Source organism: Camelus bactrianus, chromosome 15, assembly GCF_048773025.1.
Source record: "Camelus bactrianus isolate YW-2024 breed Bactrian camel chromosome 15, ASM4877302v1, whole genome shotgun sequence".
Classification (NCBI taxonomy): domain Eukaryota; kingdom Metazoa; phylum Chordata; class Mammalia; order Artiodactyla; family Camelidae; genus Camelus; species Camelus bactrianus.
Window position 1 is genome coordinate 22,837,407 of NC_133553.1, and position 26,613 is coordinate 22,864,019.

General features: G+C 43.9%; 1 long non-coding RNA gene across 1 annotated transcript in view; it reads right to left on the reverse strand.

Moving 5' to 3' along the window:
• Positions 1-26,613, reverse strand: part of LOC141573395 (uncharacterized) — a 286,822-nt gene that overhangs the window by 174,293 nt on the left and 85,916 nt on the right. The window contains exon 2 of the long non-coding RNA XR_012499089.1: positions 15,639-15,788. This is a non-coding gene — a long non-coding RNA (uncharacterized LOC141573395). The remainder of the gene's footprint in view (positions 1-15,638; positions 15,789-26,613) is intronic.

The window sequence follows — 26,613 nt, forward strand, 5'->3', positions numbered from 1 at the left end:
TTCCTGTGAGCTATATATTTTGCCAAAAACCACTGATAGACAATGTCAAAGGTCCCTGTTATTAGCTGGAACCGTAACTCAGAGTTTCTGAGCTTCCAGTCTCATCAGATTTCCAGGTGGGAAATTGTGATTCCTCCTCTTCTGTAGAAAGTGCACTGAAGATAAAAAATGTCTCTACCCAACTCCAGGTATCAAACCTGACTCTCACTGGGATAATAAAGGCTAAAGAATATTCAGCAACAAAATGTATTGAAAATGAAAACAGCTTGGGTTCTGGCATTCAATCTAAGTCCAGATCTGAGCTCCACCATATTATATGCGTGACTTCAGTCAAGTTACTTAAACTTTCCAAGTGTCGGTTCCCACCTTTGTCAAATGCATATAACACCGGAATTACAGAGCTATCATGAAGATTTACAAAATAATGTTTACAAAGTGCCAGAAATATAACAGGAAAGTTAAAATGACATCAGTCAGTCACTCCAGCTTAGTAAGATGTCTCTGTGCAACAGATGTCCCAACATCGACCCTCCCGGTGACACAGTCCCTGTTAGTTGCATCATCCCTTCCAGTCATTAGGACTCCCAAGGGCCACTCCCAACAGCAATGACAATCAGCAGAGGGGACCACCCAGGAACAGCCCAAAGCAGTGGCAACTCCAAACAACTACTGCCATTGAAGGGTCTCCGTGTGACCTCACCATGTCCTGCCTCCTGGGTGCCTGGCTCAGGGTGACTCCCTCAGTTCTGTTGCTCTAGAGGGCAGTTCTCTGCTGTTCTATAGGATTCTACCAAAGACACATTCCTTCCAGAGCAAGTTCACTGGGGAAATCCGGATGCACCTCCACTTCTCCCCCACAGTTGCCTGATGCCTACCCACGTCCATGACACAACCTCCCTCTCCAGGTGACCTCTCCCGGGTCCATTCACTCCTCCGGGAAGTGCCCTCGATGTCCAGGGCATTTAGATACCCAGGGGCTTGACCAGAGCCTAAAACCCCCATCCTCAGGTCCCTTTCAGCAGAGTATCATCTCATTGATAGAAGTCATGCCCCAGATATCACTCTGGATGTCCACAGTTTCCCAAGGTATAAACACCTCTGCTAGGGGCTGCTCGCTTACCTGTATAAACATGATTTCACTTTCTGCCATAATACTTAAACGCCTTTCTGAAACTTGCAAAGAGAATAGAAAATGGGTAAAATCAGGCATAGATTGTATTATTTTCCACTCCTTGCCCTGAAGTACGGCAAGAAGGAGTATACTGGCAGATCAGATATTTAAATTATTATATAGCAAAGTTAATTAATTAATTAATAAAAATTCTTTAAAAAATATCCTTCATAAGGGTCCAGTTACCACCACCTCAGAACTGAAAAAAAAAAATATCTCACCCATTGACCCATTTGATCTTCATAAAATTCCTATTAAACAGTTCAGTCATCCTAATGACTCAAGTGAAGAAACTGAGGATTAGCAGACTGAAGTGATTTTCCCAAGGCCATCTGATTAGTAACAGTAAGAACTTGAATCCAGTCCTGATGCAAGTTTGGCTTTTGGTCCAGTGCTCTCCCCAAGGCACCATCGAGTACGACCTTTGGTTCGTGACAAATGTCATCAATGCCAGCAAGTAAAACTCTTACCCCTTGTTTCCCAAAGGTGTGTGGACACAGACAAGAAACTATGAATGACCACTCTCTTAACCAGTATCCAGCCGTCCCAAACACACACGGTAATCTGTCTCCATGGAAATACTACAAACAAGAGAGAGGTCAAGCACTCACAGAGTAACAAGCAAGAAGTGCATCGTCAACCTCAAGTTATTCTCCTGATGTAGCAGACACCTATTAGAAAAAGATTTGCCCGTTTCCTCTTTTTAAAGGCTGCTTAAAAGGGGGGGAAGGGTATAGCTCAGTTGGTAAAGCTTGTGCCTAGCAGGCACAAGGTCCTGGGTTCAATCCCCAGTACCTCCATTAAAATAAATAAATGAATGAATAAATAAAAACCTAAATACCTCCCTCCCATCCCTCCCCCCAAAAAGACTCTCCAAGTCTCAGCCAAAGATTCCTCAACTGGACTTACTAAGTCTCCCAGAATAACCATCCTAGAGCCCAAGCTAAAGGTCTGCATGGCTGTTACTTGGCAGGCTCAATACATAGTGCAGGAAGTAATCATAGCGCCCAAACTGTGAAGGATGCAAGATGCTCCCTCGCCTGGGTGAGGACCAGATGCCCCTGCACATGCAATAGTTTGTTTGACAGGAGAAGAACTTCCAAATTATGAAACTTAAGAGTTTATATAGGAACATAGAAAGATGTGGCACATTTCCCCAGCCTCACTTCTGAGAAAGAGAGAGAAGGAGAGAGAGCTTTTCATTTACTCTGGAAAGCAGTATCCTGGGGGAAGAAGTGAAGGTCTCTAACGGGAACATAAACCATAGTGTTTGGGGGAGATGAAAATGTGTCTCTAGACATTATTACCCTTAGAATGGGGGCAAACGGCGGAGAAGAGGAGGCATTCATTCTCTCTCTTTATAGTTGGTCAATTCCTGATGCAGAGAGGGTCTGAGACACGCAGGAACACCAAGAAATCCAGGGAGGGTTGTGTTCCAGCACTCATGAGCCTAGCAAGAGATCCCAAACCCAGGAAGCGTGTTTTTGGACCAGGTGATACGACATGACGTGCACATGTCTCTCCAGCCTAAAAAAACAACAACAGCAATAAAAGGTCCTCCATCTAGGGATCTTCTAAAGGGTTCTCTCTCCACGTGAGCCACTGAGACCAGCACACTTCTCTGGCACCTTCAGGAAGGAAAAGGCAGGCAGCAGGGAACTTCTACTTAACATGCACTGCATCTCAGGGATGGCCTTTGCCTGGCCTGCGAGCTGAAATGTCAGTTGTTTTCAAATTGGAACCCAGCTCTGAGCACTGGCCCAGCTCAGCCTGATTTCCCAGTCGTAATGCTAACCCCCAGTGTTTTATGGTAAGTCACAATTTTACATGAGATTTTCACATCCACCATCTGATCTGTTGACACACCAAGCAATCCTGGAAAACGCATACACCAGGAGCCGAAACTACCCCTATTTTCTAGATGAATGTAAAATATAGCCCCCCCAAAAAAAACCACCACCAAGATTGCACACAGTTGGTGAATGGCGGAAACAGGATGTAAACCCACATCCTGTGTGCAGGGTCTGTGATTTGACGCTGATGCAACCCTACCTCCTCATACCCGCAATGAACCAATCCAACCGTGAGACCCTAAAATCTAATAAACAATTTTGGCTCCTTCCTGGGTCCTTTCAAACATGAAATGGCAAATATGATTCCTTCCCAAAGCACTGGCTGGTTTTAGTACTGTTGGTACTATTGTTTTATTATTATTATTTTTTAATAATACAACAGTTTTGGTAGTGTGAAGCTTGAGCAATTTACCTCAACATAAGCATAAAAGGATTGGGTTATGTTCTCTATTTTGCTTCGTCAAGGAATTAATCAATTAATCAGTAATAGTAGTTGCTATACAAGAGTATTCCTAAACTTTGCTCCTAAATATGCAAGGTTGAAAATTATTTCTACATATAATAATTTGTAGACATACCCAAATAAATCCACCTTAGTTTCTGAGAATCAGATAAATTTTTTTTTCCTGAAATAAAGTCATTTTGCAATTGTTTTGCATGTTTTTTTCTTTATTTAAATGCATCTGACTTTTTGTCATTTTGTGCAAAATTCCATGCATGTACAGGAAAGTATTCCACGCAAAAAGCTGCAGCTTTCAAGTTCCGTACGTTTGCCCATCAGCTGTGCCTAATACAACATATGCTATGATACAACGCCTCTATGACTGATACACATACAAGAATGCACTTTCTGCATCTCAATAAGCCACAGAATAGTCTGGTTCAAAACATACAGTTTAATGAAATGGTAATGACTTCATTAATATATCAAGCCATGTCTAATTCCTTTCAAGGAACACAAGACAACTTGCATTCACTCTGAATGCATAATAAACAGTCCAATTGGCAATAGATTAAATGTGTTCTCTACCATCAGAGTCCTGATGTAGACATTGTCGCAATATCATTAGAGATTATTGCAAAGGGACATGAATTAAAGTATCATGTTGAAATGATAGAAAAAAATTTTTTTTCTGATTATAATTATGCATGAGGTAAATGATGAAGCCAAAATTCAAGGACTTACTCCTCAAAAGTTTTGTATTCATAACTTCCCATCTGATCCTTGTTAAAAGGTCAAATTACCTCATTTACACCCCTTCATTCCTTGTGCCCTCGGGAAATCTTTATTACAGAGCAGACCAAGAAAAAGGAGCTGCAGTTAGAAAGACAGAAAGAGAACAACGATTGTGCAGAGTCATGGAAATCAAGAGAGCTTGATAAGGCAATGAGGACCATTCTATACAGTCTTTACAATTATCTCCCCATTTTACAGATAAGAAAGTCAAGGCTGAGAGACGTTAAGAAGCTGTCCAAGGCCACAGAGCTACTCCTGTAGAACTAGAAGATGAACTCTGTTGACTGAAATAAAATGCACAACTTCAAAGTTGAGAGTTATGTTTTATTCGGTGGACAATTCTGAGAACTCAGCCCGGGATGACAGCCTCTCAGATCGCTCTGAGGGACTGCTCCGAAGAGGTAGGGAGGAGCCAGGATTTATAGGAGTTTTACAACAAAGACCAGGTGGTCGGAACATTAAAAGATTACTGTTAACTAAAGAAAACCAGACATTTCAAGTTGAAGAATTTAGGGCTTTTCTACATGTGGGAAGGCTCAAAGGTTTGGGCTCATTGAAATCACTCCTTGGATATGCATCCAGCTGTCTAGGGCCAGCATCCTATTTTTTTCACATCCCTCATGGTGCACCAGTGGGGGTGGCTACAGACGCCAGGCTACCTGCTTGTCCGACAGTAGTGGCTGATGACTTGGTGGCCACAACATTCTTTGTTTACTGATGCAGCTTGCAATATTTTTTGTTCACAACTTCCTTATGGTTAACTCCCATGTCCACACTCTTTTTCACTCTACCACATGACTGGAGATTTCTCCAAGGGAAATATTTCCAAAAGGAGAGAGGGCTAACAGTTTTTTAAGTGTCCCCAAGTGGTTAAAGATAATGAGGGCAAGACTTGATTGGAAAGTTACGACCTTCTCCGTAACACTTTCAAGAGCATAGAATTTGTGACTGAGGGTAATGAGACAGGAGGGAAGGGGAAAGGACACAACCATTAAAAGAATGACACAGCCATTAGCACCAATATGGCAAAAGATTCAAATCCCAGTGGACCGTGAGCTTCGATATAGCTCATTATAATGCAACGGCTGCTAAACGGTACTCCTACAGGTGCCATGACAGTTTCCAGGCTGACCATACAAGGTCAGGAAGTGGGTGATGGCCCAGTTCCTGGGAATCGCAGCCCCTTCCCCAAAGTAGTTGGAATAATCCTCCCATTTGTTAGCATATGAAGTTACCGAGCCCATAAAAACTAACAGCCCCACATCCTGGGGTGCCCACGCTCTCTCTCTCTCTCTCCCTACTTCCTTCCCTCCCTCCTGACTTTTCTCTTGTCTTTTGAAACGGCCTGCACTCTGTCTGTGGAGTATGTCTCTCTCTGAATAAATCTACCTTCAGTCCACCTTGGCTCACTCTTGAACTCTTTCCTGCACGAAGCCAAGGACCCTCACTTGATGGGGTGCGTCCCAAGGATCTGACCAAGACCTGGGACACAGCCATCCTCTCGCGCCCCATTTTTCCTGTATCAACAGTATGAGGAGTAAATGGAAGCAAACACTCAAACTATTCCTTCGAGAAGGGTGGTGGTGGGAGGTAAGAAAGATGCATTAGGAGGTGGAGAGGGTATCTGAGTTGAAGGAAGCTTGCTTCAGGATGGGGGTGTGAAGGCGGAAGGAGGGACTGAAGAGGAAAGCAGAACTGAATCACAGAAGGAACAGGGCTCCAGGGCAATGGCGAAGCCTCCAGTGGAGAGGTTGGCCCTGAGGATGAGAGAAGCTGGACAGGAAAACAAAGTAAATTAAAGCCCAGAGGGAGTTTGAAATGGAGAGAAAAACAGAGACCAGACTGCATTCCTAAGAGCAAGGGTGAAGACATAGACTGGAAACAAAAAGAGAATAATATAGACATTGCTCTTTTTCACTTAGAATCCTCAGAGCTAAGATACGAGAAAGGGCTTACGTGGGTAAAATGATTGCTACACGGTGTCTCTTTTATTTGAGACGTCAGAAATAAAAACTTGTCAGCATGGGCCGGGGAAAGAGCGTGACCATTCCGCGAGCCTGAGATTCTGAAACCGGAAGTCTGAAGCAGAAAGATGAGTGTAAAGTCATGAATGGATTAAAATCCACCACCATGTACCCAGTCTGCACCAGGCACTATACAAAAAGCTCACAATAAAGACATAAGTAAGAGGGTGACCCCAGGGGAGCACAGAGTCCAGTGGGAGAGACCACAGTATAAATAATCACCGCCGTGATGAGTGCCCTGGAAGAGGCAACACAAAGGGGAATGCACACAGAGGCGTGTGCGAGGCCACATCACCCCAGGGCCTGCCGCAGAGGGGGATCAGCACTGCTGTGTGTCGTTGACTGAATTCATTCATTCCACCCAAGGGAAGGCGTTCGTTAGAGAGGGGAGCACCTGTGCCTTAGGCCTTCAAGATGCATAGTCGACATCCAGACTGGTGGGGAGGGCTTTGGGGGCCCGACCTGGAGCCAACCTGAGCTTCTCAGCCCTGATGGAAGGGGCACGAAGACAAGTAGGTCTAAGCACGCAGCGGCTCCACTCCTGACTGTGGGCACCTGCTATCCGGCCCCGGCAGCCCGCAGCAGGCTGGAAAACTCCAGATTCTCTGTCTTCTAAAGAGGTTATCCCAAAGTTTTCTCAGGCCATGTAGAAAGATGAGAAGCTTTTTCTTCAGGAGAACTGGATCTAAGTCCCAGTTTAGTCACCAACCACCTCAGTAACCTTGAGGGTTCAGGTTTCCCAGAAAACAGACTCTTGAGTGGAGAGTTTGTCAGCAGATGGTTTATTGGGGGCTCTTGGGGACATCACCTGAACGGAGTGAGGACAGAGGCCTGGGCAGAGGAACCAGTGTGCACTGGACACAGCTGGGAGGCATGGAGAAGAGCCGTGGAGAAGGGTGTCCTGGTCCCCAAGGGCAGATAAGGGCGATGCACCCCCACAACCACTACGACCCCACTAGCCTAAGGGAGGGATGGGCATTGTCAGCTCAGAGTCTGTGTGCTTCAGCTTACTTGACCTTTCCAGCTAGAGTTACAGCGAGCATCCCAAACTTTTAACATGCCCCTAAAGAGGGCTCGTTAATTTTTTCCTCAACCAACCCATTCCTCGTGCAGTTTTCCTGTCACTAAAATGGATCTGTATTCTATCAAGTTGCTAAAGCAAAAACCTAAGATTCATCCTTGAGTCCTTCAGTCATCTTTACCCTTCAACTTGCTTCTTGTTAAATCCATCAGAAAATCTTGCCCACTATAACTGCCACGACACACTCCAAGTATGTTCACTTCTCCCACCTTTACTATTATTTTTTCTTTTAATTAAAAAAATTTTTTCTATTAAAGTAAGTCAGTTACAATGTGTCAATTTCTGGTGTACAGTACAATGTCCCAGTCATGCATATACATGCATATATTTTGTTTTCATTTTTTTTTCATTAAAGGTAATTATAAGATGTTGAACAGAGTTCCCTGTGCTATAGAGAAGAAACTTTTTTAAATCTATTTTTATATATAGTGGCTAACATTTGTAAATCTCAAACTCCCAAATTTATCCCTTCTCACCCTTTTACTATTATTTTTGGGTACCAGCCAGTATCATTTCTTGCCTGGATTACTGGTCAGGAGAACTTCTGGGTTACTTTCCCTGCTTCCTTTTTTGCATACTATTACCTGGCTTGATCTTTTCAACGTTGTTAGAATTCCTTTGATTTTTGAAATATTTTATTTATTTCTACAGTACACACATGTACATAATGTTATGCCAATGAGATTATATATATGCTTTCTAAATTAGTCTTTTTTTCTGTTCCTTTTCTGTGTTGTTCTCTCATCTTTCTCCTCCACCTCCATCGGCCTCCCCACTCCCCAAACATCATAGCCCATGTTGATAAGTTACATTTCTCCATGGCTGTCTCCATGTTATTTTCGGAGTTATCTCAATTCCACAGAGATACGTATGTGCGTATACATAGATCTATATGCATAGGGAAGGGATTTTTGTCAGTTTGATTTACAAAATGGCACCCTAATATTCCTATTTCAGTGCATCTTACTTTTCTCACTCAACAGTGCCCTAGTGGGAGGCCCTTCAAATCAACTGAACAGCTAATCCATTCTTCAAGGACTCCATAGCATACCAGAGTATGCATGCACCGTAATTTATTGCTATTCCCTTACTGGTGGGTATTCACCAACTTGCTTCCAGTTTTCTTTCATTCTGTTTTTCGATTTGTCACTATGAAGAATGTCACACGAATCATCCTCACTCATGAGTCCTTACATCTGGGGAATTTAATCTCTGTGAGGAAGGCCACCAAGAGTGGGTCAGAGGAATATATATAGTTTAAATTTTATAGATGTCATCCATTGCTTAATAAAAAAGCTGTAACTCTTCAAAGCTCTAAGTTAAAACTGAAAGTACTATTTTCCTCTCATATTTGACAACCATCGGTTTTATTTTTTTCCTTTAACTTTTGCCAATGGGTGTAAAGTTATATCTCATTGTGATTTTAATTTCCATTTCCTTAACTGAGAGTTAATTTAAACACCATTGAATGTTGACCAGCCACTGGTACTGCCTTTTCTCTGAACTGACAGTTTATGCCTTTTGTTCATTTCCTTAATGGTTGTTTTCCTTCTTGTCAACTTGTAAGAAATCTTTGGCTATCAAAAACATTCATGCTTTGTTCAATATCTGCAATAAAAATTCTATCAAAGCACTGCCTTCTGTAAGTGGCTTTATTTGTGGAGTTTTTCTGTATACATAAACATTTTAATTTTCATATATTCAAAGATGCCTTCACATCCTTATATAGCTTTTGGGTTTGCAGTTTTAATTAAGAAGATATTCCTAGCTTCTATACTGTACATGTAGTTTTCTAGATTTGTCTGCATTTAACTCTTTAATGCATCTGGAATGTATTTTCACATATGGCGTAGGATAAAATATGGCTTAAAGTGGGTGCCTATTTCTTTTTTCTTTCAGATGAATAAGCTGGTTGTACTAAACATTAAAGTCTTACATGTCATTGGGATGTACTTATGAGTTCCCTGTTTTCTGTTCCATTAATCAATTGTCTGTTCGTAACCTAACACTACACTGGCTTGATTACAGGGGCTTTAGCATATAATGCTATCTGGCGAGGCAGATCTTCCTTTTCTTTCCTATCTCCTCTCATAGTTTCTCTCAGACTCTTACTCGTACGTATAAACCTTAGGATCATTTTCTCAATACGCTCCCAAATCGGGGACTCTGATTGGCAAGGCATTAAAATGTAGTTACTAATTTAGGGTAATCACAAGCGTGTGGTAGGAAGTCTTCTTATCCAACAATACATCGACTATTTGGTTCAGACTGATTAACATGCCTTTAAATAGATTATTGACCTACCTTATTTTATTATGCTTCTCTTTACTGTGCTTCACAGACATTGGTTTTTTACAGATTGAAGGTTTGGGCAACTCTGCATCAAGCAAGTCTATCAGCACCATTACTCTAACAGCATGTGCTCACTTTGTGTCTCTGCATCACATTTTGGTAATTCTCGCGATATTCCAAGCCTTTCACCAGCAAAAAAGATGATGACTCACTGAAGGCTCAGATGATGATTAGCATTTTTTTAGTACTAAAGTATTTTTAAACTAAGGTATGTACACTGATCTTTAGACAACACTATTTCACAGTATACACTACAGTGCAGTGTAAACATAATTTTTATATGCACTGGGAGATACCAAAAAAATCCATGTACTCACTTTATTGCAATATTCACTGTATGGCAGTGGTCTGGAACCAAGCCCACAGTATCTCTGAGGTCCGCCTGTGTTATAGTTTTCTTCATACAGGCTTACTGCCTTTCTTGTTTTATTTACTCATAAGTACTTCCAATTTTTGAGAATTGTAAATGAGTTATTTTCCTTATCAAATGAGGGAGAAGTCACTAATAATTTTGTAAACCCCTCCCATATCCAGCCACCTTACCACATCCTCCTAATAACTGTAATAATTTTACCAGACTCCCTTGGGTTTTTCAAACATAAAATAGATCACAAGTGCAAAGATACAGCTCTATTTATTCTTTCCAAATGTTTGCAGCAGTTAATTCATGTTCTTGGATTTTTGCATTCACTAAAACCTCCCGGAAAGTTAAATAATGAAAGGAATGGCAGCCTAGCGCCATCGTTCCTGATTCTAAGTGAAACGATTCTTTCCATTTAGAATAATATTTTCCTACCAACTGTTAGTCATCAGTATTACCATTTTTGTTGTCCTTGGTCTTTATCACATGTAAGTAGCTATACTTGCCTCCCATTTTCTGAGTTGTTCTTAGGAACTGCTGCGAGTTTTATCAAATGCCTTCTCAGCACTTACTCTTATGACTGTGAAGGTTTTCAGCTTCACCTTGTTGCTGTCATGGATAACGCTCACGGGTTCCACTGATGCTAAAACTTGGTTTACCAGAAAACAACTCTGCCTCATCAGCACGTCTTATCCTTCTGACACATGGCTGGAGTCCATTGACTAATGTTTAGAACACTTGCTTTTACAGTCGTGAGTGCAGTTGTTTGAGAGATCTGTTGAGCAGATCAATTACCACCGAAGAAACCCGAAAGATTATTAAAGCGTGACCATCGCAAAACCCATCAGGAACTTATGAGCTCCCAGCTGCATTTTACCTGAACTTTTAGTAACAGATCATTGCATTGTTTTCTCATCTAGTGATTTCCAAACTCTGGTATGAATAAGAATCACCTAGGAAACTTGGTGGGAAAAAAAAACAAAAAAAAACAAAAAACAGCGGCTCAGACCCTGACATAACTCAGCAGGTCTAAGTTTCAGGATTCTTTATTAGCTGTCCAGGGGATTCTGACACATACCAAAATCTGAGAGCTACTGTTCTAAAGCGTCCCAAAAGCTCCCAACTCATTTTACGAAGACAAAAAGCTCTAATATCAAAATCTGATAAAGTTAGGGCCTTCTTATCTTTTTAAAACAGAAATCAGATTGTGTCTGTCTCCTGCTTGAAACTTGTGAACAGTTTTCCATCGCACTGGAGTAAAACCCACATTCTCTACCCCTATGATGCACGGCAGCATTTGGCACACCATGTTCCTCTGGCATCTTCTCGCTCTGGGAGCCACAGCTTCTCTGTCCTCAGTCCCAACAAACTCAGTCTACTTTGGGGCCTTTGCAGTTTCCTCCACCTGGAAACGTCCTTCTCCCAGATGCTGACATGCTCGCTTCTCCTTGACAGCCCAGTATCAGCCTAAAGACAAGCAAGTCTGTCCCTAGCTAGAGTCTTAAAATAGGTTCTTGTCACTTTCGTGTATATATATATATATACCTATTTGTTAATATTCTCCCTCCTCCAATTCCTCCCTCCCTCTCTCTCATAAAATGTAACCTTACAACAGCAAGGAGCTACTACTAAATTTCCAGCACCTAGAATCATACTTGACATATTGAGTCAATGTATTTATTCCCTTATTAGTCTGTAGGCTTCAGGAAGATACAACTCAGTCTGGTTCATATCTGTAGCCTCAGAGGCTGGTACGACTCAGATGCACTGGAGACATTCACTGAATGAGCAAATGAAAGCTTGTTGGTTTTTACTCAGCTCCAGAAGGATTCATAGCAAAGGGTTGTTGACTTTAAAATACGGCTTTTAAAGCTTATACAGAACTTAAAGACTCTCTGAGAAACAGGAGGTGAGACTGGCCTGAGGAAGTAGGAGGGTCCTGCTACAAATTCTCATCAAAGTGCCTTCTCCCAAAGGTATGACTACCCTTAGAAGAGTAACTGAATAATAAATCTTATACCAAAATAAGCTGAAAATGGTCGCCTGGTAAAGGCTCTCTGCCTTCAGCTAGTTCACCATCATTATCCTCACTTTATAGATGCAGCTTGTTAGTAATAAAAGAAAAGAGGGAACTCGGCATTAGAAAGATGGGAAAATGAGGTAAAATACAGATGAGAAAATGAGGTAAAATACAGACATCTAACTAGAGTAATTTCAGCAAACTCTAGGGAGAGAGAAAGGAATTGGAAGAAAACTATTACTGGGCGTTGGAAGTACACTCCTGCATGTGTTGAAAGAGAAACACATGAAATGAACTGATGGTGTCTGGTCAAAATATTCTGGTGTGTGTTAGTGTTCTTTTTTGCGTCCTAGTAAGGTGTCATCAGGTGACATAGAACAGAGCAGGGCGGTAGGTGCGGATGCAGAGGAAACAAGAAAGGAGGATGATGACTACAGTCAATAACACTGCACAGAATACTGGAAATTTACCAAGAGAGTAGATTTCAAGTGCTCTCATTACCAAAAAAAAAGGTAATAATATGCGACGATGATCTGTTAATAAGCTTGACCATAGTAATCATTTCACTGTGTATATCAAGTCACCATGCTGTATACCTTTATCTTAAAAAAGAGAGAGAGAAAAGAAAAAAAGAAGGATGGAGGGAGCAGACCTTTGTAGTCACAGAAACCACTCAGGAATAAATGCCACAGTGAGTCAAAGGAGTGAGCTGTCATCTATTTCTGTCCTGAGTTTTGCAGATATCAGGTGAAGAAGATCAGAGACCGTCAATGATTCTACCGAGACCAAAGAGCTAAAGTTGGAGAGGAAACAGAGTGTAGACCTGTCATCCAGCCCACTTCTGCCGTTGTCTGAGAGGCTTTGGCCAGGACCCTTTCCACGTTACCTGGTTACCTGTCAAATAAGGAGGCAGGAGTAACGGGGGGAGGGGCAGGGGAGGGAAGGGGGCAGGTACTAAATGCTTTCAACTCAGACCCTCAAGTCAAACATTTGCAGTGTTCTTTCAATGAGAGCTGAGAATTCAGGAAGAATGATGTTCAAAAGAATCCATTCTTCAAAAACTATTAGTAATTTTGTCTTCCGAAAGGCAGCCTTTTTAGCATGGGGGAAAAAAAAATTCAGGCTCACAGCCTCCACAGCTCGCCAGGGAGGAAACTCTTCATCATGCTATTTCTGCTCTTACTTAATTTAAGCATCTGTCTGTTGTCTTCAGAAAATCATCTTCTGGGAAAACAGGAAGTTGATGTTTTTAAGCATAATTTCGGTCCCCCCCCAAGAAAAAATCACATGGAAGGTCTTAGCAGTGAAAAAGAGCAGGCTGTGTTCTCGACCAGCCAGTTCAGAGCAGTGGCGCACAGGGACAGCAGTCAGGGGGCAGCAGGAGGGAGGGAGAGGGAGGGAGGGTCACAGTCGGAATTCTGCGGACCACAGTCATGCTCAAAGCCGGAGCACTGGAGCTTTTAAGGCAAAGGAGTACTCAGTAGAGGTTCGAGCAGGGTAAATCCAAATCAGGAAATCTCGGAGGCACCCTCTACAACGCGCCCTGAATATTGATGAATGGCCAGGACGCAGAAGGTCCTTCACCCACCCTGGCCTCGGTAGTGGCTTCCTTTCCAGATGCCGCTGCCAAGAAGGAGAATGGACTAGGTGTGGGAACCCCTCTTTCCGGCAGATGGCAGGAACGGCGAGAGAGGCAATGCTCTTTTTTGGCTGGGGAGAGGGTTACAGATAGGATCTCTACTCATGCCCTGACTTTTTCCACCTCTGAATTTCTGGTGCACAGTCACTAGCACAGCTTTTAGCATTTCATGCACGAGAAAGGCTTTTCAACCTCGGCACAGTTGACATTTTGGGTCAGGTGACTCTTTGTCGTGAGCAATGTTTGGTGCACTGTAGGATTTTAACAGCATCCTTGACATCCGCCTGCTAGATGTCAACAGCATCCCTTCCCCTCCCAGTTACGACAACCAGAAATCCCTCCAGACAGCATCGACGCCCCCTAGCTGACAACCATGGCTGGACGTTGTGTGTGTCATGCTGGCCTCTCCAGGCGTGACATCAGATCCCTGAGGATACGGATCACGCGTGTTCTTTGTTGCTCCCTCTGCCTCAGAAACCTAGTTTTGAGTCTCAGATCTGCCACTAAGCCTACACACCATCATTTGATTACAAATATAGAAGGAGAATGTATAGTCTCAAAATGTTTTCATACAGTGTATATATACATTGTATTCTACACCAATATACCAGTCGCTGTCAATCACAAAGTATAAAGAACCTCACAATGAAAGTTTATAATACACCTGAGACCGAGAGCTACAAGTGCTATTACCAACCAATGACCTCATATAATTAACAGTCACCTCTGTGGCTAAAGAGCTGTGTGAGCTTGGACCAGTCATTTAGCATCTCTGAGCCCCAGTGTTCTCATTTTTGGAGAAGTATTTAAGGACCATAACCTCGAAGGTTCCACAGTCTGGGCTCCAAGTCCCAGCCGGGATGCACTACATTCTTAGTGGACCTGGCACGGAGCTCCTGCAGTCTGAGCTTTGGCTGAAGCCAAAGATGGTGAACGCCACCTGCTCCCACGGTGCACAGTGAGGTAGGAGACTCTTGGCTCTCTACCCACATCCGGCCCATCCCTGCAGTTGGATCAGGGACCAGAGGAAAAGCCAGACCAGTTTTTCACCCGCGTAAACAATGCTGCAGTGAAAACGCTTGTAAATCTTTCATAATTTACGTCTGCAAATGTTTCCTTAGGGTAAATACTGAGAGGATGGATTGCTGAATTAAAAGTGTATGCATATTTTAAATTTAAGTAGAAAATTGTGAAATTGCTCTCCAAGAATTCAACTTCTACTCCCGCCAACAGTAAATGAAAGGAGTTGCTTTTCTGTGCTCTAAAACTTGATAGTACCGATAGTTTAGATTTTTCCAATATGTTGTATTTTTTAAGGTTATCCCATTTTGGTTTTAATGCACGTTCTTAACAACCAGTGACCCTGAGTCCCATTCATGTTTGATGCCTAGCAGAGTCACAGTATGAAATAAATACTTGTAAGTATTTTTATAAGGTTTTCCAAATACAATTGCAAAAGCAAAACTTACTAGAGGACATGACAGCAGGTGTACTAGGCACTTTACGTACATTTCCTCATTCATTCGCTCAACTTTATATAAATTTCCTCATTAATTCCCTCAACTGTTCCCTGAAGAAGTTCTTTTTTCTTCCCATTTTATGATGAAGAAATGATGCCCAAGACGCAGGAAATTCCTCAAAGCCACAAAGATTATAAGACGACACAAGTTCCAGCCCAGGTCTGATTCCAGAAACCAAGACATATTCCACTGGTCACCCCCAAATCTTAATTGAGCACCTACCCCAGCAAAAGCTGCAGGGGGTCTCAAGATCATTAACTCTGTGCCCCTTCCAGGAATCACTGGGAGGGTTCGACATAGCCTGAAACAAGTACAGAGAACCAGCATTACCACTGACAGCTCACCAAGTCCTTTCTCCCCACCGCACACCTGGTACTCACCGCGAGTCTTTAGATGGAGGGGCAGGGGCTATTTGAACACTGTCCTCCAATATCTTGCAGCTGTGGAATCTGAGTCTCCAAGTGGTTCTGAGTTTCCCATGAGCACCCAGCCGGTGCGTGGCAGGAGATGCCAAGTATCCGAGGAGGAACCTAGGTAGGAAAGACAGTTGGAGTCTTGAGGGAGGTCCCTGGAGGCTGAGCAAATGGGAAGTTCTTGAAGAGCAGAATCTTGACAGGGGCCTAGAATATGGGAAGGTTTCTGGGATCAATTTGATCCTCCAAATGTCAACATCGAAGGGTCAGAAGCATCAGTATTTTTCTGGCGCTCGGATTCATGAAGGTGCTCTGTTCTTCTCTGGGGTGAGATTTGCAATGGCTTTCCTTCCACTACCACCAAGAAAGTCCCTGGGCGCCTACTGAGGTCTTACACTCAGTTTAAAAAGCTGGCATTTGGGCTACAAGAGGGCAAGAGGGGGCCTCAGGTGTGCTGATCCGTCTCTGGTCCCACACAACCTCATGTTTCCTTCTGTGATGGGACCAGTCACAGTCTCCTAATGGTCTGCCCCACTATGGCCAGTGACTCCATGTCTAACTTCCATGGGAGCAGAGACCAAATCGTACTCTTGCTCGTATCTGCCCGTCCCATCCCAACCCTGTCTCCACCTACCAAGGCCTGGCACTACTGCTGCCAACACGCTCACAGCACTTTACAGTTTACAAAATTGCTCTGTAGCCAGGAGTGGATGTTCTTTACCTGAAACCTGGAACTTTTACAATTGGAGGGGGTCCTCTGTTCGAAAAGTAATACAGAGTAACTAATGAAAATGAAGTTAAAGTAAACAATTATTTGGAATTAGAAGTAAATTATTCCAAGTTGCAAATTTTAAAAATCAGACAAATATGTATCTACCACAAACTAGAAAACAACAGACTTTTTGTCGCTAATTATCTGCCAGATACACCTCTACAGTCTTTTGCTCTCCATTTTGTGCCTGCAAACTCTTTGATCCTCTTGTCATATGATAATGATTTGCTCTATTTATATAAAGACAATAAAAAATTAACTCAATCTTTCCTCCAGCGTGATTGATTAAAATTTCTTTTTTATTAGCAGCAGTTGGGAATGCATGAAATGCGACTCTATGCACAGAGTTACTAATTGTGATAATGCTGCAGGTTTGTACTCTAAAATACAAGTATTCTGAGAAATTCCATTTTACATGATTCTCACCAAATAACAGAAGTATAGTGAGTTTATAAAGAAGATTTAAAGAAATGGAAAGTTATGCTCTTGGGTTGGAAGAATTAATATTGTTAAAATGGCCATATTGCCCAAAGCAATCTACAGATTTAATGCAGTCCCTATCAAATTACCCAGGACATTTTTCACAGAACTAGAAAAATAATCCTAAAATTTACATGGAATCACAAAAGACCCAGAATTGCCAAAATGATACCAAAGAAAAAGAACGAAGCTGGAGGAAAAACACTTCCAAACTTCAGACAATACTGCGAAGCTACAGTAACTTAAACAGCATGGTTTTGGCACAACAACAGACAGATGGATCAATGGAACAGAATAGAGAGACCAGAAATAAAACCACACACCTATGGTCAATTAATCTTCGACAAAGAGACAAGAATATACAATGGAAAAAAGACAGTCCCTTTGGCAAAGTGGTGTTGGGAAAGCTGGACAGCTGCGTGTAAATCAATGAAGTTAGAACACTCCCTCACACTGTACACAAAAATTAACTCAAAACAGTTTAAAGACTTAAACAGAAGACCAATACCATAAATCTTCTACAAGAGAACATAGGCAAAACATTCTCTGACATAAATCACAGCAATGTTCTCCTAGGTCTCTACCAAGGCAATGGAAATAAAAGTGAAAATAAACAAATGAGATCTACTTAAACTTAGAAGCTTTTGCACACCAAAAGAAACCACAAACAAAACAAAAAGACAACCTATGGACTGGGAGAAAATATTTGCAAACAATATGATTGACAAGGGCTTAACTTCCAGAATATACAAACAGCACATACAACTCAATAACAAAACAACAACAACAACAAAAACAACCCAATCCAAAAATGAACAGAAGACCTAAACAGACTTTTCTCCAGTGAAGACATACGGATGGCCAACAGGCACCTGAAAAGATGCTCAGTATCACTAATTATCAGAGAAATGCAAATCAAAACGACAATGAAGTATCACCTCACATTGGTCAGAATGGCCATCATTAAAAAGTCCACAACTGATGAATGCTGGAGTGGGTGTGGAGAAAAGGGAGCCCTCCTACACTGTTAGAGGGAATGTAATTTGGAGCAGCCACTATGGAAAACATTTAGGTTTCCTAAAAAACTAAAAACAAACTTACCATATGATCCAGCAATGCCATTCCCAGGCATATATCCAGAGAAAACTCTAATTCAAAAAGATACATGATCCCAATGTTCACAGCAGCACTATTTACAACAGCCAAGACATGAAAGTAACCTAAATGTCCATCAATGGATGATTGGATAAAGAAGATATGGTATATGTATACAATGGAGTATTACTCAGCCATAAAAAATTAAATGCCATTTGCAGCAACATGGATGGACCTAGGGATTATCATATTAAGTGAAGTAAGTCAGACAGAGACAGACAAATATCATATGATATTACTTACATGTGGAATCTTAAAAAATGACACAAATGAACTTATTTACAAAACAGAAAGAGACTTACAGACATAGAAAACAAACGTATGGTCACCAAAGGGGAAAGAGAGAGGGGAGGGATAAATTGGGAGTTTGGGATTAGCAGATACGAACTATTATATATAGAATAGATAAACAACAAAGTCCTACTGCATAGCACAGGGAACTATGTTCAACAACTTGTAATAACCTAAATGAAAAAGAATATGAAAACGAATATATAAATAACTGAATCACTATGCTGTACATTAGAAATTAAAGTATAGTTGATTTACAATGTTGTGTTAACAAAAAAAGAAGAAAAATAAATAATTTGAAATGTGTTAGAAAGAAAAAGTAGAGTGAATTTATAATTATATATACTAGTGACTATCTTCTCAATAGGAGAGAACTTCCATTTGACCATTAGATGAGGATCAAACATCCCACTTGGAGTTCTACACGTCTCAAGGGTGGAAGAATTTCCCATAGGCTGGCTCCTGGTTCTGTGCATCTCATACTGTGTTTCTCCTGCGTCACCCAGCCAGGCCTGACGCCTGGTGCCCCGGGGCTTGTTCATATTACAGCATGGCCTCTGACGCTACACCGCTGTGCCCTGGAACCAGGTGAGTCACAGCAGCATCAGGAGGATCCCTGCAAACCCTGCTCCTCTGGGACAAGCAGCAGCAACTTATCGCCGAGACTGCCAGGGACCGTGTGAATATATCCCATGGAGCCCAAGCAGATATACCCCCCAAATCAAGTCTCCTTTGGCCAATCCCAGAAAGGCCCATAGCCATTCCATGCCACCTGACCCAAGGGGAAGTGAAATGGCATAGAAAACAAGGTGGAAACCAGAGTAGAAAGAGACAATGTTCTTAACCAATTACAGATACAGGATCTTACTTTTGCAAATCTTACAAAAAGGCCTGATCACATGAACATGATATGAGGGGCCCTGAAGCTTTATCTTCATTGGCCTTATGGTAGGTCCACATCTGCTCTGGCTCCTGGGTTCACAGAAGACACTATGAATCACCATTTGCAGCAGTGACTAATGTCTTGGGGACATACAAACAGTGGAAGCAGAAGACCTTAATTTGAATCCAGACCCTAAATCAGATGAGGCAATGTCTTCGTTTGGGCAAGTGACATATTTTCGCTGAAACTTAGTTTCCACGTCTGTAAAATGGAAACATTAGTTCTAGTTCTAGAACTAGATCTTGGGAGATCACGTGGAGGATTAAACATAACGAAAGCACCGAGCACATTAGCAGTGTTGCTGTAGTTGCGCACTGAATAAATATGTTGAAAACGGGGACAACTGGAAGGCAGATCTCAGGGTCCTGTGCTAACAACCTCTTAGGTGCCTTCAGCTGAAACATTCTATGCTTCAAAATCCCCATAGAAATAACCCAGGGAAGGATTTAAAGAAATAGTTACATGTGATTTTTCACAGGCTAATCTGTGGCTCCGTGCAGGTCAAAGAAGATTAAGGGCTCCTGGAAATTCAAAGGCTGATTACTTCAAATCCCATCCCAGGAGTCCGGAGGATGCAGCCCAGCTCAATATTTTGTGCACAAGCCAGAACTTTTAAGATAAGCATTTCAGGGAAAGCTAACCTAAGGTGAAGGGTTTCCAGAAAGCTGTGACTTTAAAACAAATCCACTGCAGCAGAGAGCGGAGCTCTGCTCACAGCCTTCACCCCCAATCGGCCCCCTCCCTGCGCCTGTGGCCAGATCCCAGCCCCAGCTCAGGAGCCCCGTCCGCTGCTGAGAACCAATTCCTCCCTGCAGCCTCTGTGGGCCAGGAGAACTCAGACAGGGCTTCCCTGGAAGCCGATCAGCTCCTGACTTCATCACTTCCTTCCCAGCCTGCCCTCCAAGCTCTGCAAAAGGTGAGAAGGTGAGGAGGTGAGGATGCGTCTGCACTTAATGGGGAACAAATTAAGCGACAGCTTAAATCTTGTAACAGGTCAGGAGGGTGGCGATCCATCTTCTCTGTCTCTGGGGAGATGGGCAGATCGGCAGGCAGAGAAGAGTGGTAAGCACGGAATCAGGAAGGGATTAACCAGCCACGCGCACGTCAGTCTGTGATGCAGGCTGACCCAGCTCAAGGCCTTTGGAAGGTGCTTCCCTGGAGCTTGAACTACCTGCAGGAAGCAGGCTTCCAATCAAGCGGCCTCAGTCATCTTGGAGTGCTTTTCCCCACTGCACAATCATACTCCTTGCCAGCATTTACTGTGTGCCCACTGTGTGTCCGGTACATTCTTTATCACATTGATTCCTCACCTCCCACAAAGTAAGTGTTATCACAGGGAAGGAAACTGAGGCTCAAAGAGGTTATGGTGACTCGCCCAGGGTCACACAGAGCCCAGACCACAGCCGGGTAGGGATCTCTGATTAGTCCAAGGTTTCTGGTTGGTTTGTTTTGATAAAGGAAACCTTTGCTAAGTCTCGAACATGACTTGCCCAGAATGACCTTGAACCGTAAAAGGGTAAATCCGCCAGCAATCAGGAGCCAAAGCAAAATTTTCCAGGAAAACTGGTTAGGACCAGCAAAAACAGCCCGATGGGGAACTTGCACGGCTCAGACTCAGCAACCAGACGTGCGGCTTGGCAGCTGGCCCCCAGCTCACAACAACCAGCCCATCCTAAACTGACAAGCCGAGGGCATCTTTAAACCCACTACCCAGGCTTCCTTGTCCAACTTGAGTTTTTTGCTTGATGAGCCCCACCCTCGCCTTTGGGCTGGGAGATTCTTTACACGGGCTGCTCCCAGTCAGACCCCCTCGCCAAGGAATCCCAGGGCTCGCAGCTGCCCCTGCCTCATTCTCCGACTGACTCTGAAGGACTCCACCCCTCGGCGCCTATGCCCTCTGGTGGTGAGGCTGTCACTGCCTCACCTGGAGGTGAATTCAGTTTAACTCTCACCGGTCTCAAAGTCTTTGTTTCTCTTTTATCAGTTTGTTTTCCTTGAACTACAGCCTCATTAAGCTTTCCTCTCCGGGTTTAATCCCCTGCAATCTAACCTAGACATCGGTGGCAGATTAAATTTACCGAAGTTTAGCTTTGATCATGTCAGCAAGCCTTTGCCCAAAATCCTTCCAAAGGGGTGAATAAAGTCAAACCCCTTATTCTGTTATTCACCCCACTCTTTACTCAAGCCAAGCTGAGCCACCTCACGTCCCCTGAGCAGAGAGTGAACCTCACTACTGTTGGGGATACTGGTCCCCACCTGTGGTCTCACCTGGACAGTGCCCCAGACCTGGATGAGAACACAGAGAGGGCTTTCTAGAGGAAGGCAGAGCTGAGTGCCCATGATGCGAGGTTCAAGGACCTCCTCAGGAATCAAAGAAGTAGGAGTCTCTCCGTGCACAAATCCAGGTTCATCTTCAGAGGAAATCAGGAGCCTCAGACCTGGGCAAACGACCGTGCAAATTCTGACATTCCAGAACATTGTTTGCTCTCCCACATCTCCTCCCTCCATCTGTGTATTCTTCCATAGAAACCCTTCCAACAGAAGCAGCTGTAGGGCAGGAGGGCCAGAGGGCTGATGGGGCAGGACCCCACTTGTAAGATGTGGAGAAATCCCCGAGGCAGGGGGAAGGAGTGAATAAACCCTTCTGGGGTGGACCAGAAGGAGAAGTGAGCCTGGGATGGAGAACCTGCCTGGGGGATTGGATGTGGGAGGGGCACCCAGCTCTGGTCACCAGCTCAGGACAGGAGCAGGAAGTCATCTCTGGCTGTACATCAGACAAAGGAAAGAATGAAGCCTGAACAAATGAAGAAATCGCAGCTGCCCAGCAGCCATCCAATGGTAGTTCGTATAAATAAATAAACGCACGCAGCACATCTGGGTCCCTGCACCATCTGCGCAGTGAAATGCAGGGCTCTGCCAGCGCCGATGTTCTAGTCTTTCCTTTTTTTAATCCCTCTTGGATACTAAATGGAAATAAGGCCTGGGAAGGTGGGCCCGTTTTCACAGTTGAGAGCACACATTCCAAAGTTGTCTGCGGAACAGACTTTATTTTAGCGCGTGAAAATAAAGTGGGAAATGAAGGTGATTTGTGTTGGTGCCCCACATGTTTCTCCATTGGCTTTAAACACAGACAACATTTAGCAGCACGTGCAGCTTCTAAATCCTCCCGACGTTTCCGGAGCCGAGAATTGCTGGCAGCCTAATGTAAAAACTTCGTCCAAATTGATTTCTTTTGTAAGAAAGGAAAAACAAGCAGGGAGGCGCACCTGGAGGCTGGGGGCCTTTCGCCTCCGTTCCGGTCTGTGTGTAAACATGCAACTGGCATCCTCAGAGCCGGGAAAGGCGAAGGGGTGTCCGGAATAGCTTGAACCAAAGGAGTGACAGTGTGACGGGCTGGCTGGAGCCGAGCCGTGCAGAAATAATGACTATAATTGGGTTGGGTTTCTCCTTATTACTACCCAGGTTGTGAATTGGAATCGAAGAAAGAAAATTACTGGGAGAGGGAAGTGGGGAATCAGAATGACTCCAGGAAATCCGGGAAGAAGTGAAATGAACAACAATCAGGCTAAAATAACTACGAGGAAAGAATGGAAAAGGAAAGAAGTGTGAATGTGTCGTGCAGGGATTCAGAGGGAGCCCGTTGGCACCGGTCTCCTTTGTGTTTCTTCTGAGGTGCTGATTCAGAATGAAACTGACTAACTGACGTGAGCGAATGGTACACATGCTTTCCACGAGACAGGAGCTCTGCAGGGCTGAGAAACTGACTGTCCCCCTTCCTTACAAGAAATCATTCCAAGCCAGGACCAGAAAGCCAGGCACCCACAAGCACCCCAGCCTCCTGCCTGATCACAGCCGAATCAATAAATGGAAGAGATTCTGGAATTTCCCCATGTCAATTTAATAATTAAATTTGGCAGAGCCATCACCTATCAGTTAAGTCAGAAGCCAGCAAACTTTTTCAGTCAAGGGCCAGATAGTAAATATTTCAGGGCCACGCAGTTTCTGTCTCAACTGCTCAACTCTGCCATCGTAGTGTGACAGCAGCCAAGACAATACATCAGCAGATGGGTGCAGCTGTGTTCCAATAAAACTTTATTCACAAAACAGTCCGCAAGCCAGATTTGATCCTTGGGGCTATCGTTTGCCACCCTCTGAGTTCAGTGATCATAACAAATCCCATCTGACAGCACTTTACCATGTAGACGGCACCCTGCCTTGCTTCTTCCCTGGGTCACCTCAGGAATCAGCGAGGAGACAGAGTAGGGATCCGAGGCTCACCCGACAGGAGCTGGGGGTTCACAGAAAACAGGTGCATTGCACAAGGTCACACAGTCCACAGGCAGCAAAACTGGGATGTTCCCTCACTGCGTGCCTTGGGCCCCCGCACATCTGGTCCAGCTCCAGGTCCTGCAGCTTCTGCCCACGAGGACCTCTAGCTCAGTGCTTCATCTGCACGAGCGAGTGCTGTGTCTGTCCCCGTTGGCTGTGTCTTGCAGAGGAAGCTTTTTCTCCCTCCTTCCATCTCTCTGCACAGCTGCCTGAATGAGCCTTCTCAAAGTCAGATGTCAGCAGGTCATACTCCTGCTAAAAGCCCTTCGATGTCTCCCCATGACCCACAGGCTGAGTAAGACCTACATGACCTTCTGGGCTCAGGCCCTGGGGCTCTCCCAGCCCTGGCCTCTTCCTAGCCCTCCATCCTCACCCCTTGCTCAGATCTCCTAAACCTCAACTGCAAATGGCATGATGTGCCCACGAGTCATCGCCCCATGGCCGGCCTCTGGGCCTTGGTACATACCACTCCCTATGCACGAGGGCCCATGCTCTCCCTCCACCCCTTATACCAGGATGTCATTGCCAGGGACGCCATGGTGGTAAAGAGGACTTAAAAACTCTCGATGAGTTAGCAAACCTGGGTTTAACTCTGGGGAGACTGGTGGCCCTCTGCTGATCAGCCAACCCTCTGGGACTCGACTCAGTGTCTCCCCGCCAGAGGATGCCCCTGACTCCGGCCCACGCTGGGCCGCCAGGGCTCCTGTTCATACCTCTGGGAGTATAGAAAAGTCCCACAGTGTACAGTCTCCCTCTGCCCTTCATCTGAAAACACGAGGCACATGGGCAGAGATGCCTCGTTAACCTTTCTATTTCCAGCACGTGCCTGAGGGCCTGGGACAGAGCAGATGGCCGGTGAATGGTGACTGACTGGATGGATAAACGAAATATCAGTGAATAAAGTCCACAGATGAGGAAACTAAGACATTCTCACTCAGGCTTTCTCACAAAGGGTGAGGCCGAAGAGAGAGAGAAATGTTAAACTTTTCCTTTGCTACTACATACAATTTAGACCATTCTCTAGCTGTGTTTCTGATTATTTAGATTCCAGATGACAAAATTAGCATTCTGTAAGGCTGTCTGTATTAACGCGCTGATGCTGCACGATTTGCAGGTAAGAGAGAAAGGTCTTTGCATGGTTGAGTTCCCCACACTGCTGAAGAATCGGTGACAGCCGACTTGACAATAAACTCCCAGCTCAGAACCCCCACCGTCCAATTATCTGAGCTCTGTTCAAGCCTGTTGACATTACACATACAGAAGAATGAACAGCAAAACTGTATTAATGATGTTTTCCATAAAACAGAAAAATAGATGCAGTCTGCAGTGAAACATACTAACAAGGGGCTGAGTGGGGGACAGAATTAAGACTTCAGCAAATAACCAGAAAGGCAGAGCTCACATTCAGGGCGGCCGTGGGGACCATGGAGTAAAAGATTAGCTGGTGAGTTGGAACGCCAGGCTTTCGTCCTGACTCAGATGTCCTGCAACTCGGCTTATTTATATAAGACTCAATTTCCTCATCCAAACAGTAGGGGTGATCATCTCTGCCTGCCGACCTCACAGAGTCGTTGTGAGATTTTAATGAGAGGACCTCATTTTCTAAACCGTAAATAACTATAAAGAGGCAAAAAGTTACCCACCCTATGGTCCATGCTTCTATTTAATCGAGCAATTATTTTCACCGAAGGACAGCAGGACGCTTCCCATATAAGATAAATGTGACCCGTGTTTTGCTTTCAACACTTAGCCTCCTGTGTGAAATGAAACAGAAATGCACTTGCCGGCACCAGAACAGAATCAAGAAGAAGCTAGCGCATAACAATGAAATGTCACCTGCTAACAGGAGGTCCCTAAGAGGTGACGTATTGAAATCAGATTTCAAAGGAAAGAGCCCATTCTGCCCAATTAGCAAAGACGGATCAATTTCTAAACACTATCTTCTCCCAAAATAAATATCAAAATATCAATCATGTGTTTTCCAACTTTCCTGGGCATTTCAGTTAGATGAACTGATCTAGTGGGGCACTAGCTGACCACCAATGCTGAGTCAGGCCCTGTGCTGGCAACTGAAGGCGCAACACGACGCGATCCTGAGCTCACAGTCTAACAGGGAAACAGCCGGAAAAATATTCTGGAACAGCGTGGGAAGAGCAAACGCCGCGGTCTGAACAAGATGCTGTGGAGGCACAGAGAGGGGCACCATTCTCTGCATAGCTATGGGCATTTCTACCCCCTGTAACACGGCTGCCTGTGGGAATGGTCCCCCATCATGTTTCATCCTGTCATCTGAGATCAGGGTAGAAGTGTTTCCCACACCCCTTCGCATGACAAATGCTGGAGAGGCTGTGGAGAAAGGGGAACTCTCCTACACTGCTGGTGGGAATGCAGTTTGGTGCAGCCACTGTGGAAAACAGTATGGAGATTCCTCAAAAGACTAGGAATAGACTTACCATATGACCGAGGAATCCCACTCCTGGGCATATATCCAGAAGGAACCCTACTTCAGGATGACACCTGCACCCCAATGTTCATAGCAGCATTATTTACAACAGCCAAGACATGGAAACAGCCTAAATGTCCATCAACGGATGACTGGATAAAGAAGAGGTGGTATATTTATACCATGGAATACTACTCAGCCATAAAAACCGACAACATAACGCCATTTGCAACAACATAGTTGCTCCTGGAGAATGTTATTCTAAGTGAAGTAAGCCAGAAAGAGAGAAAAATACCATATGAGATCGCTCTTATGTGGAATCTAAAAAACAAAAACAAAAACACAAAGCATAAATACAAAACAGAAATAGACTCACAGACATAGAATACAAACTTGTGGTTGCCAAAGGGGCAGAGGGTGGGAAGGGATAGACAGGATTTCAAAACTGTAGAATAGATAAACAAGATTATACTGTATAGCACAGGGAAATATATACAAGATCTTATGGTAGCTCACAGAGAAAAAAATG